An 18,543-nucleotide genomic window follows, 5' to 3' on the forward strand; every position below is an offset into this window, starting at 1 on the left:
CTCTCACAAAAGCAGAAGAAATTTAATTTGTAAAATTCTAATATAGCACTGATATGTTTAATGAGCTGGTTTGTTTAATGAGATGGGATAGTTCAAGATTGTTAGTTTCAATTGTTATATAAAATAAAATTGACATAGACATATGCTTTATCTCATTTACTAGTTTCTACTTCTTTTTATTGTAAAAACTTTAATATTTGACTGGATAGGAATATTCTGCAAAACCTCAGCAATTTTGTAGCACTAATAAAAGACTTTTACTTAATTTCTTTTGATTGGTTATGTAGAATTAATTTTCCTTATTCTTAAATATAGTTGCAAAACCAAAAAGCTGCAATATTCATATGAAAACTAGACATATATTAAATGAATCTGTTACATCAAGGAGATTTGCATGTCATTCAGCTATTTTTTCAAGGCTTTTCTCCTGAACTGGAGCACACAAGAGACAGAATGTTCCCTAAATCAGCCAAAGGGCTGCACTAGAGTCTGGAACATCATCTGTGTAATTTGAGTTTCAAGACTGAATTAGTCCATGCAGAAGAGAGGTCTTCAGTCAGTCCTTCAGCCTGAAGTGTGTGTAGTATTGTCATTTGGACATTTCAGAAAAGCTCATTTAAACAAAGAAAAGCAAAACTTTTTGCCTTATTTGGCAATTTCACATATTACTACCAAGCAGATCAATAATTATGTGTTATTAGAAAGTGGTCTTGATAGAATAAGAATCTCAATGTGGCTTGGAGAGCTGAATAACTATGTTTTTGAAGGGAATTTTACTGTAAATTTTGGCCTTAAGCTATTCTGATAACAGTTTCATAGAACTGGACAGTTCTTTCTCAAAGATATTTTTCCCTCAAATAAAGGATAAATTATGTAATCTATCCTGTAATTATCTTCTTTTTGAATTCCAGATATGTTGCTCATGTTTATACATAAGCTACAAAGACAAACATTTGTATCACAATTGCATGAAAGAAGTACTTGAAAACGTTGATCTTCATTGAATTGTTAAAACCACTGTAACCAATAGTTCCTAAAATGCCAGAAATTTCAGCATCCTAAATAACATAATAATTACAGTAACAGATACACCTATAAGTGAACCAGTCCTAGTCTAAGTCATAATAAATGGTATTGGCTAACTCTTCTAGTTCTTCCCGGTGTTGCATACGGAATTAAAGATTCAGAATTGCTGTTTGCACAAAAGAAACCAAGTGAAACAGCTCTTTTATACCTGCACAGCAAAGCATAGCACAGCTTATTTTCTGTTTAGTTAATCAAATTATTCATAGCCCTAAGCATCTTCTAAATGTCAAAACATAGCTTAAATTTTAATATTTAGCAAAATAGTATTTCAGTGATCTCAGTGAATCACAGAAGTGTTATGAATCTTTTATAGAAGGTAATACCTCCCCTCCTATTCCCTCCCCCCCACACTTCTCAGTCATTTCAAACATTTTAATTTATGCAGGTTTGGCATAAAGGAAGGTAATGGATTATTTCTATCCTCTGTTAAGTGAAGTTTCAAATCCCAGCCAGGCTGATGTTTAGTGGTGCGGGAATGCTGAATAGTTGAGAACTATGGAATGAGCTTCCTTAGCAATTAGACATTTTCTGTTCCACTCTGGGTGCTGTTAGGTTCATCTTAGCTGTTTGTGAAAAGGCATAACAGTAAGAACCTCATAAAAAGTTGCAACACACTCTTTATTCTCAGTAATACAAAATAGGAGCCATGTGACCTGTATGAGACATCACTTAACCACCTCCTGAAAGACATCTGGAAGCCCACAGTTAAGACACTTCAGAACTCTGATATCATTGAAAAGTCTTGACACTATTCAATCTCGCCTTCTGCTGCTTGACTCCAAGAAAAAGCTGGTGTTGTGACACATATTGAAATTTAGCAAATCCAAGACCTGAATAAATAAAATCTGGGAAATAAAAATCAAATTTAATTGTGTATACTGAAGAAAATATAGGATGATAATGTATTTTCTGATCTCACTATGAAATCTACAGAAAAGAGAAAAATTACCTCTAGCCAGGACAGTACTGTACTCAAAATATGGCCAATTATACATGTAATCATCTCAAACAGATAAAGCATATAATTTTTGCTAATTATTTTTTTAACTGGAATTACATTGGTATAATGAATTCTAATTAATACATTTATACTTCCAGCACACTACATAAGACACATTCACCATTCAAACATTTTAGGCACCTTAAGTAAGGACACATACCAGTCACCACCACCATCACCATCCTGTACTATCCCTCTGTTCCCCAGGAAATTTCCCCCTGCCTTATTAATGTAAATACTTTTGATTTATTTTTAGTTCATCTAGTGAGTTACCTGCTTGATTTTTTTTTTAATGTGTCTTTTTTTTAATGTGTCTTTTTCTTCTTCTATGAGTTTTCTCACTTTTACTCTTCTCATTCTCTCCCCCACTCTAGTGTCAGAGAAATGAGTGATGACAGTGCTTTGTTGCCAGTGGACCCATTAAACCATGACATTTGCAACTATGATAAAGTATTAAATAATAAGGAGTTTTTTCCTTATACAACATTAAACTGTAAGAAATTCTTTATCTTCACAGGCAGCAGTGTTAAAACTGGAGTATATTACCACTCATGTCTGTGTCAGAGATATTGCTATAACAACTCTCAGAAGTTTTAATGCCTGCCTGAATCATAAAATCTTTCTGTAACTCCCAAATGAAGGAAGGAATAGTAACATTCTCACAGTGCCTTAAAAACAGTAAAAGGAAGCCATGTATAACTTAAAATGTAGTTTAGACCTGGGAAATTAGAGTGATTTTGAGTTTTCAGTGAGTCTTACACATTTTAAGAGCTTCTCAGAAAAACTTACAGGCATTTCTTTTCTTAGTGAGAAAACTCCATCCTGTTGAGAAAGGATGAGAATATTTTTTACTAATGACTGCATATTTATCAGTATAGACATCAGTAAAGATGTCTATATATATCAGTAAAGACAGAATTAACATAATATTTTTAGAGAAAGGTTTGAGATACTAAGTACTATATGAGACTAAAGCATTAATTGTGTGTCATGCAGTAAACAGATTTTCATAGTAGTTGCTCAAAGCCCCTCTAGCACTCTATTTGGTGAAAAACAGTATTATCTTAATAGAGAAATAGTGCACTGTTGAATTTATCAACAACACTGAAAACATAGGAGGAGTTCATTGTGTGGATCATCCCTTCCACTAAATCTTTAAACTATTATAGATTCCTCTGTAAGACTTCATAACTTCAAGGTTAAAAGTAGGTTTTTATTTCAAAAACTGTAATTTTTAAAAACAAAATCATTTATTTTAAGAAGTGAGAAGCACTGGTTTAATCCTAAAAGATATGCATACATTTCAGAAAATCCCAAAAATCAAGTTGCAGGAAATGAGAACCTTTGAGTTTCTTTTCTATTATCAACCTTTCTCATCAGACCAAATTTTTGAACATTTCTTCTAATGAGTGTAGTTCACAAATATATTGCTTCTGAAGAATTTAATTTGTTGCCCAAAATATTAATCAGACATTGATAGTCTGATAGGGCTACATTGACGATTAGCGGGTAGGTCACTCCAATACAAGGGAAAAAATGAGATCTGAGTCTTTTTACCTTGGAAAAGAGAAGGACCAAGGGAAATCTCATCAATTTACTAATTACCTGAAGGAGGGTGCAAAGCCAATAGAGTCAGTTTGTTTTCAGAGGTGTTTCCTCTGAACATCAAGGGACTTTACTGTAAGGGTGACGAAGCAATGGGAGAGGTTGCCCAGAGATGTAGTGGAGTGTCCTTCCTTGGAGATAACTCAAAAGCCATCTGGATACGGTCCAGGACACCCTAATACAGTCTAGGGCATCCAGAGGTAGGTGGTTCTGTTTGAGCAGGGGAAGCTGGACTAGATGTGCTCCAAAGGTCCTTAGAATTTCAACCACTCTCTGAGTCTGTAATTCTTTGATTCTATTACTCTCTAATTCTGTGATGCTAGGAACAGAAGTGGGTTCTTTCCATAGATAGGAAGTACTCCTGGAGTCAGATGAGTTTTAAACTTAATGTGGTCTAAACTTAACATAATCAATTTGTCTTTTTATTAGTTCCAGAAACTGAGTGAGCAGATGAGGCTATATGATGGTTACATAACAGAACAGAATATGAGTGTGCACTGTTCCCCACAAGAATCTACTTAGCCCTGAAAGAAACATTCATGTGTGGACAATAAAACACTCAAATATGGATTAATACAATCCAGCATCGTAGATGCCTGCCTAACTGGGGTAATAGCACATAGACCTCCCTATGGAGAAAAAAGTCCTACCATTTAGAAAAAGTCTGAAGGATTAGAAGGAACTACCTCTCCTAACAGCAGAGGATGCCAATAGCATAGCCAGGTGCTACTGAGATCAGAATCAACACCCCATATTTCTTTTTCCTTTTCTAAGATTATGTTGTTCATTGTAGCAGCAGAAAAATTTGCCCATTTTAATGTTGACTACCTGATTAAAACTTTACTGAAACATAATTATCATCTTAATAAATTTCAGAGATATTGCTTATGTCATAGAACTAAACACAGCCTCAACCTCATCCTGCACTGCCCTCTCAGTCTCTTATGCAACAGCTTTTGCTATAAGAAAGTTAATTTTAATGCCATCTCTGCTGGAACCATCTCCCTGCTGCTATGCTATAGCTTTAATTTAACATCCTCTTTAAATCAGTGGAGTGCTGGGGTATAAGAGGGAAATCTGGTAGCACAAATTGCGTTCATCCTGTTCAAGAGATCGGCTCTTTCATCTGAGTTAACCGGGCTTAATTCAACATCGCTCTGTTAAAGTCCCCTGCTGTCTGTGAGTGGGTATAGTGTGCTGGGGAAGCTTTTCAACTTTACACGGCTGGTATTTCAAAATAGATTTTTCACCCTCTAGCATCAAAATGCAGCAGCAGTGTCTGACCATTAAAATATAAATGATGAAAAGTGGCAGTATTTAAAACATCTGTAGCTCAATCCTGATGTGACCCAAATGGTGCTAGTGACCTACAGCAATCTCAGATGTCTGGTGGTGTTCAAGAGGTTCACAGTACTTTTTCCAATGCCACAGTATGAAGCCTTTCAAAGACAGACATAAATTTATCCTTTATTTAAACCAGCAACTCAAAGGTGCAGAACAGTATTCTTTCTCATTTTTTTGTCTGAAATATATTAAAGCTAAAATAGGCTTTGGGAAAACCAAACTTCTATTTACAAACTTACAAGAAGAAGCTGATACAACTAATGCTCCAGTAAGTTTTTAAAAATAATTTAGTGGCTATTCAAACACTGGTCTCTAAATACATTTTTTTTAAACAGAGAGAAGAATGAATAAATGTGTATCTGGGGAAATATAGAAGAATATATTGATATGGATCTAGGCTGTAAAATAAGCATAATTCCTCTATAGTACTTCAAGAGCCTAGCTTGCTTTCTGAAATGATAGATTTAGTTATTATTTGTCACATTAATTCAGGAACAAAAAAACCCAACAAAATCATATTTGTAATAGATGATATTGAGTTTCTATTGAAAAATAGGCAGTCAAGGGCAGAAAAGAGTTCAGCTGCACCATCCTTGACTCAGTGTGCTAATTAAACCAGTGCATCATGCATAAAAGTCTGTAAGCAGGCCTAAGAAAATACTTTTATTCTTAACATTTAGTTTATCTTTAACTCCAGAACAATCTCTAACTCAACTAGTTTTACAGTTATTTACTAATTTATTGATATAATTTTTTGCTATCCATGATGACAAAAATTAACAAATTCAAAAGAAAACCCTAGCTGCTTTTCAAGACTAGTGACATTATTTCCTGCCATGGTTGTGCAAATTTTACTTGCAATACACTGCATTTAGAATAAAGATTTTTTTAATATTATTTCAAATCTTACTGGGTTTTAAAGTACTATCCTTAGAAGAAGTAGTACTTCAGATAATTGGTAAAAAGTTTTTTTATTCTTGTAAAACAAAGGAGTACATTGCTTCCATGGTTGTTATAAATTTAACTGATGTCTGAAAAACTGTTCAAAGGCAATGTGCCCATGTCATTTTTGGACAGGGATCCTGGCTGGGGAACGGACCCAAAGCTAAGGTATCTCTTTGATGCTCACAGGATTTGTGCTGGGGAAAGTGTATACAGAGATTCAGTTTACGGCACATGTTTGTAGAACCCTTGCAGAACCTTTTGCAGTGGTAGGACTGCTAAATGTGTTTCTAAGTAACAATTAAAAAAGAGAAAATTTCACACAAGTGTATTTAATTACCCTCAAGTATTACCATAAAAATTCCTCAACAGTTCTCATTATCTTCTCATTTTAATCAGATTAATAAAAATAATGTTGTCTTGTTTAAAAAAAAAATGTTTGTCTAAGGTTCCTTGCTTTGATGCATAAATGTTTGTCTGAAATTTTTTTAGGACTTCTTTTTAAACTTTGTTCCTGGGGTGATAGAGAGATAGGCAAAATGCAATGTTACATTAGGTTAGCTGTTTTACCACTCCTAAACACGCGTTGGTTTTAATAATTTACTTCACATGAGAAATTAAAATCCTAGGATTCTGTGCCTGTTTAGGACATTAGGTACAGATCCAAATTCCCTCATATGAGACACCGGAGATATTGATGTGTCAAGACATTTAGGGGTGTATGCGTGTGGGGTGAAGAGTCAGGTTGGGCCTTGGGTGAGGAAGTGCCCTACTGCACATTCCCCATCCCTAGAGCCTGTATCCCAGCCTGGGAGTGGCTGCCAACTCCTCTCACACCAGGGACAATGCTCCACACCTTCCTCAGGAGGGCCTAACCCAGCTCCTGAGGAGCCAAATGACCAGAAATCCCACCTGGGGCAGGGCCCAGGAAAGCTGAGGGGTATTTAATGCTGAACACTAGGGGAGTATATGTCTTGCCCCTGTATTTGCTTGTAGTTTGTGTATTAGCTGAACACTCCTGAAACCCAGGAGCTGGGAGCTATATGTGTCCTTTTTTGTATCTTTTCATCTCTCTTTTTCTCATTTTCTTTTCTCGTGATTTTTGTATGACTCAAAGTTGGATGGGTTTAGAGTTTGCTAAATTGCTAATTGGGTCAAGGTAATGCTTAGAAAAGTGTTCTGTTTTGATTGACTGCTGCAGTAACCCTTTTGCTATCGTTCTCCGTTTTTCTGAAATTGTCAGTAAAGTTTTTCTTGTTTTTTTGACCTCTTACAATTATCTTGTTGGTATTTCTCCTATTCTTTTAACATGAATAAACATAAGTCCTTTAAAAATTCCTGTTGAGTGAGTTTTTTTGAGGCATGCACTTCACCTTGATACAAGGATGCATTTTTAATTGGTTTTGAGGAACAATATGGAAGAGAGAGTACCTGCAGCCTATGAGGAAGGTGCTTATTTGTATGTCTTCATTGAATGGTCAATGCAATAGAATAGTACACTTTTTATAGAGTATTTCACTGAGCAGAATACATCCTGTTTTTTCATGCTTACTACATTCTCACTATAATCTGCAAGAAAATCTGACATGAATTATCAAGCCAATTTATTGCAAAAATGAGCGAGCAAGAACAAACCACTGCCCCTGGCAGAATGAGTTACTGTCTCTTTGACAAGGCAGACAGTTCCTTTTGAATTCAGTCTACTATTAGCTGGGAAGACATTTTCCAAGGAGCTTCAGTCTCCTTCCCACCTCTGCTTCTCCCTGCCCTCTATTTTGACTCTATTTCTTCTTTCCTAATTCCTTTTTCCTTCTCTTTTCTTTCTCCTTAGCCTCAAATCTGCCTGGAATTTGGTTTCACTTAAAGAAACAAAGAACTTAAGATGCCTAAGCCAACAGTCAATGAATCTTCTCACCCATTTCAATTTCTTTCTTCTTCCTATGCCAGAATATATGCTTGTCACAGGACTGTGAAAATCACTGGTTCAGGTAAGAGAAAAAAAGCTCTTAAAAATACATGTTCATCTCAATTTTCAGGATACTTAGCATTTTCTGGTTTTTGGTATATATTTTAAATAACTTTTTCTTGGATGGATTTCATTAAAAAAAACCCCAAAACAACAAAAAAAGCACGGGGAAGGACAGGACATGAATATTACTGGGTAATTTAATGAAACCCAAGTTAAGAGTCCAGTATTGTGTCAACAAAAATTCAAACAAATTATGTTCAAGAGTATTGAAACATCTCCAATGAATATGTGTATATTAAAAAGCAATAATTTGTTACAGAAACTGAACTAAATTAAATAGATTTTTCATATGTTCTAAAATATATTTTAACCTCTAAAAATAAAGTAGCTAAGTAGCTGCCAGCAAGCACAGATGTACACATTTGGATTGTAGCATTCAATTTTCAAGAAATCGGACTTCATACAATTCACTTAAACAAAAAAAAAAGGATAACTACTGTGTGTTAATGGGACCACACAAGTGTATTTGTCATCCTAAAAGTTGTGTTCACGTAAAGAAATTATAGCTGGACCTGAAATACTCATTTCTCCTCCATGTGTCCTGATTTAGGTAATTTATTTTCTTTTTTTATTCTGGATGTAGCCAGATGCTTTCCTTAGATGCATAATTCTATTCAAGCATTATGTGGAGAACCTAGACAGTATATTCACACAGCTTATAGGCATAGAAACATGTTAGGTGTCTAGATTTCTTTAAGGTGTTTTTCAACCCTTGTTAAAACTTCTACAGTCTAGAAGTAACTGAATGCTTATACAAATTCTGGAGTCACCAGATACCTACAACATGTTTTGCACTTATCTACTTTCATTTTAAACTGTAATTTGTACTTAAGTATTTTATTTTTCCCCATTGCCAAATGCTTAGGAATAGGAGGCTGTTGCTTGGGAAAGATCTCCAAATATGAAGGTTTTACAGGTCAGTATTAAATTCTGCTATATTCTAGAAGTGAGTTCAAATGAAAACTTCTACATGGAAATTAACTCTGATATAAAAGGAGCACTCAGGACTAGATGTAAATAATTATTATAAATCTGACAATAGCAAAAATAACTTAGCTAAGATGTACATGCAACTAAGTTGACAAAAATCACATAAATATGCTACACATTTCACATATATACCTAATTTGTAGTTATCCCATGCTTTCTGTTCCCAAGTATCTTGGTTGAATAAAAGTGAAAATCTGAACACAAAACTGGAGCAACCTTACTTTGACTTTAAATCAAGCATTGGGTTTCCAGGGAATTCTGTAGAAACTGCCCAACCTCTAATTCATGTTTCTGTCTTTGGCTTCTCCTTTATAGGCAGAAATCCATTAGGGACTTCACTACATGAAGAAGAAGATGTATTTTAAAAAGGCATAGTTCACCCATGCTGCTGATACTTTGAATTTTAGTTCTGTAGAACTCTCTCATGGCTCCACTCTGGTCCCAGTTATTCACATTACTTGAAGTTTTCATACTATTCATCAGTTTTGTCTTACTGCACCTCAGCTTCCTTTGTTTTTGTGCTCTCATTGTATGCTATGAAAAGTATCTGCAAAAGGAACTTGGAACTAAACTGAGCAGAAGGATGCAGCTAGGTGCCAAATGCCTGGGGACAGAGAACCATTAGTTGTCTGAAACTCCTACAGCTTATTTAAGTGTCTAGACTTCTTGTAATGGGACTGACAAGGGAAATGTCTGGTACTTATTCACAGGGAGAGGTTAATGACCTGTTTGTACACAGCTGGTTTATCTGGGCTGTGTCTAAATGTTGGTACACTGTGTCCATTGCTGTGGACAAAAGGTCCATGTATGTGTATATATGTAAACATATGCATATACAGAGCTAAAAACTGTGAGTGCTTTTGATGTTTTAAAGGTTTTTTTTAAACAGCCAGAAGGATCTGAGCCAGAAAAAAATCCCTAAAATTTAGGGAGTATTCTAGTATTTAGAATTTAGTATTTATCCTTTTTCTCTGCATATTATGTTCACGTTTGAAGATTCCTTTTTGTCCTAAGACTGACAGCACCATCTTCCTTGAGAAGAACGTATCTGCAATTACAGCAATTACAGCAATTACAGCAAGCTTCTAGCACCCTGAGGCTCTCACTACCCGGCAGAAGATGACAGTGGTGGGAATTTCTTGTCCTCTCTGCTAGGGCCCCACCCAAAATTCAGTGATTGTGTTTGTCTGCTGCCCTGGAGATTCCTTCTGTTGGCCCCTGCCTGGATGGCAGTCCTTTCCAAATCAGAAGCAGATCCCACTGGGAAGTGACAGTCATGTGAATGTGGAGAAGTTCTCCTGTTCATAGCAGGAGATACAGTGAAAGGTAATTCCAGTTTTGTTCATTTTTTCCTCTTCCATCAATCTGGGTTAATAAATAACTAATTGAACTCAGGTTTGGAGCTGCAGTGCTCTTTGAAGTTCTTCCTATATTCCCTGAACCTTGAATCTATAGGGCATAGACAGCTTCAACATGATGAATGTTTTACAACCTATGTCAAAGGTACCAAAACATGTACATGTCTAACATACAGAAGTTCGCAGAAGGTTTAGAAGGAACAGCTCCTAATTTCTGAATATATCTGGAATTTGTGTGCCTTGAGAGATGTACAGACTGCTCAAACTTGAGGACTTTTTCCTTATCTAGATGAATGTTACAATCCAATGGGAAAGAGATAGGGAAAGACAGAGGAGTCAAAGGTTCTCCTGACACAGAGTCCTTTTTTGGCATTTTTTGTTTTCTGAAACTGGGTGTTTTGAGAAATATAGACAAAAGGTAATAGGTGGTTTTTGATTTAAAGCTACTGTTCAGCAATACACCTGAGTATGGTTTTCAGTGAACAAGTTGCTTGCTTGCATGAGAGGTCTTAACCATTATAATTAAGTATTTTTTAGCTAACATATATGTCTCTAGAGCTCTCTTTAGAGTTATCCATACATTGATAGCAATTATTTTATTAACTTCTATAACACTAAATAAAGTATTTCTCCTTAAATTTCCAGTGTGTTTTTTATAGTTAGATGGTTTGAGTATAATTTAACCCATTTTCTCTATTCAGATGTGAACTGAGCATAGGTAGTAGTTGGATTTACTTACACTCGTCATTAAAAGTACTTCATTTGTCTTATTAAAATAATGTTTTTAAACCAAAATCAAATCATTGAAACATAGCTTAAAAAAAAAATCCAGCTCTAAAACCACCTAAAAGACTATATAGGTTTTTCTTTATTTGAGGGTTTTGTTCATCAACATCCATCCCTTGGTTCTTTCTCTTACTGATAGAGACACCTGAATGACTTTTTGGATCTAGCTTTGAGTACAATCCATTATCTGTTTCTCAGACACAATTAATTTTTGTAATCTAGCACAAGTACATATACTGAGAAAGAAGAAACTGTCATGAGTGGAAAACAAAGGAACACACATAATACTAGGTATTTACTGTTCTCCTTAAAAGACCTTCTGTTCTGTGTTCCTTCTATGACTAGATTTCTGTTCTCTCCCCAACTTGGAAAAATATATATGTAAGTGTCTTTGTGCTATAAGGCCTTTAATATGTTGCTTCTTTGTTGTGGATGGAGTGACCCACTTCACTTGGAACAGGGCAGTTGGAATATGTTTATCGATAGAAACCAGCAATTTAACAAAGTTTATAGTAAATATGAGAGTCATTTAAGAGGATTAGATAACAGGCCAGGTACACTTGCATTATTTACTGCATAGAGGGCAGGGTCAGACAAAGCTCTCAGGGACACCACCCTGTTGAGCCATGAGCTTCAGAAAAGGATCTCTTACACCTTCTCAGAGGAAAGTTTACATGTGTCTGGATCCATATTTTGTCCTAGAGTTGTTTGACTCTTTATGTCATAATCAATCCTTCTAGCTGAAATTTCAAAGTTTGAGTTAGTTTATTCCAATTCACTTACCTAGTATGTCAGCATAAAGAAGTCCCTCATCCTCAAATAATAACATTGAGATATGTTCTTTCTCAAGGGGGGATCCTGATATGCAGCCTGCTTCTGTGCTAGGGACTCAACAGGCCCTGGGCTGTCCACTGTTTATGGAGTTAGATAATTAATTTACGGTCATATTTGCATGTTGATTCCAGATATTAGTTTATAATTGTCTTAGATCAGCCCTTGGCCAGCACTCTGGTTAGGTGAATTGTCTAGAACAGCCCTTGGCTATTGGATTATCTGTCTCTACACAGACCTGCTTGGAGTCCTATGAAACCACTAAGACTGTGTGCACCCAATTACAGCTGCTGCTGGTGGTTACTTGAGCAGGGAAATAAAGGTCAGGCTGGGGTGGAGGCACACCATCAAATTCATAAGAAGAAAAAGATATTTATGTCTCACTAGATCATCTCTTCAAGAGAATGTTGAATAATTTGTGGCAAGCACAGTACTGAGTGTGTCTCTAAAGACCTCCTCAGTGTTACAGTACAATGATGATGGGTCAAAATGACACAGAATATTTCAGTATAAATTTCTTTACTTCTCTAATTAATATCTGACCCACCAAAGATCTCTGCCATAAAATAATACTTTTCCAGACTTGTAACTACTCTAGTAAGAATTAAACAGGGCTGAATTAATAACCAAGATATAATAACTTTAGATAATGAGGGCTTATGTACAGAATGGGAGTGAATAAACTTGTCAAAGCCATAGGTTACTCACCTTCTCTATTGTACTGTTAGACCTTCACATATTGCCGATGGACAAGGTGTTCTTTCACACTTTTTTTTTTTTTAATGAGTGAGTTACAAATCTGAAGAAATAATTTGAAGCTACTTTGTTGGACAAGAATCCAGCAGGTTGCAAATAAAATATAGCCAGAATAGATCTAGCTGTATAGTGCTAATTAAAGTTATTATATAGCCAGATAGTGCAATGAAATAGTATTTTCTGAACTGAAAATAAGTTTGAAAAAGTGAATAAAGAAACCATTTATTCTGGTTCTTTAAAGTTTCTCCATTATATACAGTAAGAGTATCAAGTAAATCATAAGGCACATATAAGAAAGATGCACTAGAAGTTATCAATATGATGTTCTTGAGACAGCTTCTTCTAGACCTGTATGATTGCAAAATGGGTAATTAATAGCATTAATGGGGGTAATTAATAGCATTAATGTTTTAAGACTTCAAATGTGCAAGATACCTTTTCTTTTTCTGTTGCAACTTGACTCTAGAGAAAACCCATTGACATTATTTACCTGAATCATTTATGCTAGTATAGATTTTCAAAGAAAAACTTATTTTATTTAAGGAAAATTTATATTTCTATATTTTTTTTGTTCTAAAAGTCCATCAAAGTTATGTATATAGAAGCCAGATGCTGTTGTGTTACATTGCATACCTGAGAAATACTAAATTTCTTAATTTAAATAAAAGTCATCTGTGTCAATTTATTCATTTTATTTTCATTGTTAGTCCAATGCTGTAAGATTTTCAAGAAATCAGACTATTAGTAAACTTTTAACCCTTTTGAAATCCATGGAGAAATTCCAATTGACTTAGATTAAAAATCTCACACTATCTCTTGATTTATTTTTGTGATACTTCAATGTCAATGACAGTAAAGCATAGGTGAATCTCTGAACTGCATTATATAGTTCAGGATTGCATTTTTTTCCAGGAAAAAAAGAAGATAATGTATGAATTGGAAAAACATATTTTGGCTTGAGGTTGGCCAAGTGTTGACACAGGACACACAGAGAGGATATCTGAGTTTCTCTCCCTAGATCTATTGGAAAGTTGTCTAGAAATGGCAATTTTTCATGCCCTGTGTAATACATGTTGAGACAGAAATAAAAACCAGATTTGCCCTTCTCAAGGGGCTAATGTACTATCTACAATATTGGAAAGGTTTTGGCAGATTAGTGAAGTTACTGACCAGAAATGAGGGAACAGAACTCTCAGTTTTTAAAAAGTTGAAAAAAGGAAGACCTGGGGAACTACAGGCCTGTCAGTCTCACCTCTGTATCTGGAAAATATCATGAAGCAGATTGTCTGGTTTACAGCATAGGTGGATAAGGGAAGAGTGATGGACACGGTCTATGTGGACTTGTACAAGACATTTGATACTGTCCCATATAATGTTTTTGTCTGTGAACTGGAGAGACGTGTGCAGCGGTCAGCAGCCTTAAAATGACGTCCGTCCGGCTAGCAGAGCGGCCACTGCCCTACTGCATAGGTGGGGAGCCAATCCCGGTGGCAGGGCCCCAGGACTGCTCCTACGGACGCCCCTCAGCAGCGGAAGGCTTTGGGCTGCGTCCGTGGGGACGAGGTCACGCTGAGTAGAAAGTCAGGCCGCGAAGAATGGTGAGACACTCTCTGGGGACGGTCAGGTTTATTGCCTAAGGAGCGCCAACCAGGGAGTGACAAGGATACACGGGAGTTACAGAGTTATAAACGGGGAGGAATTCAGGGGAGGGGATTACAACAGAACCAATCAAAGGAGGTGAGGGAGTGAACTCAGGATAACTGGCGTTAGAGGAAAGCCAATTGATACATAACAAAGGAGGGGCCCTGGACCCACAGCCAATCATAGCTCCCACAGTAAGGAACATTCTAGAAAAACAGGTGGAATAGGGAGTGACTGGCAGGGCCAGGGAGGGAGCAGTATGTTCCCATATAGGGAAATAGGGGGAGGAGAACTAGGAGTCAGCTTGTATAACCAGAGGATTGACAGAATTTAAGGCAGGAATAACCATAACAACTGAATGACTGACATTACAGAGACGGGAAAAAAACAGTTGAGGGCAGAACCACAATACAAAATGGAGGAGCAACTGGATAAATTAACACAACACACTACAACAGACGTGAACTTGACAGATAACCCACTCAGCAGGTAAAGAGTTGGCTGGCTGGTTGCTGTCCGATTTAGGGTCAACATCTCTCTGTCCCAGTGGAGACCAGAGATGAGTGGTGCTCCCCAGGGATTGCTGTTGACTCTGTTGCAATTGACCATTTCTGTCAGGGACATGGCAGAGGGATTGAGTGCACCCTCAGCAAGTTTGCGGGTGACACCAGCCTGTGTGGTGTGGTTGACATACTGAAGGAAAGGGATGCCATCCAAAGGGACCATGTGAGGTGGGCCTGTGTAAACCTCACAAAGTTCAACAAGGCCAAGTGCATGGTCCAGTATCTGGTTCGGGGTAATCTCAAACACTGGTACAGGCTGAGTAAAGAATAGATTGAAAGCAACCCTGAAGAGAAGGACTTAAGTGTGTTGTGGTGGATGAGAAGGTCAACATGACACAGCAATATGGTTTTGCAGATGAAAAAATTAACTATGTCACAGGCTTCACTGGAAGCATGGTCAGCAGGTCAAGGGAGCTGACCTCCACTCTGTCCATGTGAGACCCCACAAAGTACTACATCCAGCCCCAGCATAAGAACTGTTGGACTGAGTCCAGAGGAGGGACACTAAGCTGGTCACAGAGCTGGAGAACCTGTCCTGTGAAGATAGGCTGAGACACTTGGAATTGTTCAGCCTGAATAAGGCTTGGGGAGACCTTCTAGCAGCCTTCCAGTACCTAAAGGGAGCCTACAGGTAATCTAGAAAGGGACTTTTGACAAGGGCATATAATGACAGGAAGAGGGGCAATGCCTTTAAATGGAAAGCCATCAGATTTAGATCACGTATTGGGAAGATATTTTTTACCATGAGAGTGGTGAGGTACTGGAACAAGTTTCCCAGAGAGGCCATGGATCTTCAGGGCCAGGTTGGATGGGGCTTTGACTTACGTGGTCTAGCTGATGTCATCTCTCCCCATGAGAAGGATGGGTTTGGAGTAGGATGACCTTTAAGATCCCTTCCTAACATATGATTCCCTTCCATTTTATGATTCTATGCATATTGAGAAAGATGTAATTTTGAAGACTTCTGGAATTATCTATTGTATTAATAGAAAGAATGAAATATACTAAATAAAGAAGAAATTCTTTTAGGGAAAAAAAGCCCTGAAGATAATTAAAAAATGCCTTGTCACCAACAACATAAAGGTAAAGCAACAGTTTCTGAAAACCCAGGTTTTTATTTTCATATTTGTCTGTCTGCAATGAAAACAGTACAATTGAACTAATGATCTAAAATAACAGTTTATTTTTTCAAGACTGTGGTGCGGTGAATCGAATATTATGTCATTTACTTTTTTTTAATGCATTTGTCACTGTCTTTGCTATTCTCTAATGCTTTCCAGAATCCTAAATGTTCCAGTGCATATGTAAATGCACATGTTTATGCTATTTTGGAAGGACAATAAAGTGTTTCTCAGTTCAGAGACAATTTATTTAGTATGTATGAAAATTTCACCTAAATTCTGGTTTGAAGATGTGTCATGTAGCACTTTTTCTGTGATCACTTATGTAATCCATGACTATTTTTAATAAGAAATAAGATTATTTATTTTTCCTTTTTTAAAAATGCATTAGCAGGCAAGTTACAACATAATAGATGGCTGAGAGCTTTTTAATTTGTTGTAATCTGAGTACTAGTAATTGAACATTTGAATGAATTTTTAGGCTGCCATTTTAATTTTTTTGTCAGTTATGGGAACTGAATTCAAAAGTTTCAGTATAGTATTTACATTTCTTAAGGTTGAATCTGAAGAAAAAGATAAAAAAGAATATAATTCAAAGCACTGATAGACACCATAAGTACTTTGAGACCAGTCTACTGTTTTGTCACATTAGTATTATGTAGTGTTAGAAGTGTCTTCTTGAAACTCATTCAATTCAGCCAAAGGCTGAGTGACCTTTCATCATGATACTCACCCTTCTAATTGTAATTGACAGAACAATTTCCTAGCTTCCATTCTGTCACAGAAAACCAGGCAAGGCCTGTTTGTTACTCAGAACACGATTGGGACACCTTTAATTGTAATGGGCAAGACCACCTATTTAAAATTTATCCCAGTGAAATGGTTCTGGCAGATACATTTCTTATGATGGTGAGAAGCAGTCATTATCATGCCTAAGCACACACAAATACATTTTAAAAAATATTTCCTAAGGTCCGACTCATCATCAAGTATCCGGATATTACTGTAGCTTCAGGTCAAAAAATTGGCAGATCAAGATTCATTTAATTAAGAGCATTTTGCACTAATTTATGGCAACAGAGTCATGAAGAGTCTTTCCCTTTTTGATGGTAACTCCAATTATGTATTCTGATAAATGTAGATAGTTTTTAATGTAATAAATTAATATTTAGTATGTTTCTGAAGTAATGTTATATACTTAGTTCAAAACTGTGTCAGGATTACTAAGCAAGTTACTTAAAAAATAATATTTTTTAAATACAATTCTCTCATTTATTAAAATTTTTCAGAGTTTTTGTCCCATGATTGTGGTAAATTTGGATGACCTAATTGTTAGTGGGAAGATTAAAGATCTTCCAGAAGTCAGTCTGGGATTATCCTATTGGGGGACTTGTCTGGAGTCTCTCTTGGGGTCAGGTATAGGACGGTATAGAGATAGGCTCATCAAGATTCCAGTGGTGCCAAACAACTGCCACTTGTTGGAGTGACTTACAGTCTCCACCTCTCCAAGGTTCTCTGGACAGTTCCTTTACCCTTTAATTTACCCTTTTTTTTTGTGTATTCCTTTTTGAATAATGTTTAAGAGACCCCAGCTCATGCTAGATGCTACACAACTTAGTTTATTAAAAAAAAATTAAAATAATCAAATTAGTTTGAATTTTTAACATTTTTTGTGCATTTCCCTATAGGATACTAGTATGATTAAATACTGCTAAAAGCATTTTTTTTCCTGGAATATCCCTACAAAAATAACTCAACTTGTGACTGTCCTGATTAAAAAAAGTCCTGATGTCTTCATACCTAAGTTATGTTAGGTCATTTTTGTTTCTCTTCTGTTGACTTGCTGTCTTGGCTCCATATCTTGTAAAAAATCATGTATTACCTGAATATCACTTCAAATTAAATATTTGCTCTGTGTTCTTACTTTCACAGAACAAACCAATAAAACAAAACAACCCCAAAAACCATAATATCAAATATCCAAAAAACAGCTCCCTGATCCTGTGATCATTCCTTACCTAACAAATGCCAGTTGAAATTATCACAGTAAAGCATCAGGATGTGGGAAGTGATTCTTCCCCTCTCCTCAGCACTGGTGAGGCCACACCTGGAGGACCATGCCTATGTCTGGGCTCCTCAGTACAGAAGGGAAATTATTATAGTGAAGAGAGTCTAGAGAAGTCACAAAAAATTATTGAGAGCACGGAGTGTGAAGAAAGCATGAAAGAGCTGAGACTCTTCAGCCTGGAGAAGGCTCATGGGTTATCCTATAAATATGAGTAGCTGAAATAAATATGTAATTAGTTGGAGGGAAGATGCAAAGGAGATGGAGCCAGGCTTTCGGTGGTGCACAGTGACAGGACCAGAGGCAGTGGGCACAAACTGAAGCACAGGAGGTTCCCTCTGAACATCAGGAAACACTTGTGTACTGAGACTGTAATTCAGTGTGGGGACAAGTTTTTCAGGGAGACTCTGAAGTTTTCTCCTTGGA

Source organism: Zonotrichia leucophrys, chromosome 1 (genome assembly GCF_028769735.1).
Source record: "Zonotrichia leucophrys gambelii isolate GWCS_2022_RI chromosome 1, RI_Zleu_2.0, whole genome shotgun sequence".
Lineage (NCBI taxonomy): Eukaryota > Metazoa > Chordata > Aves > Passeriformes > Passerellidae > Zonotrichia > Zonotrichia leucophrys.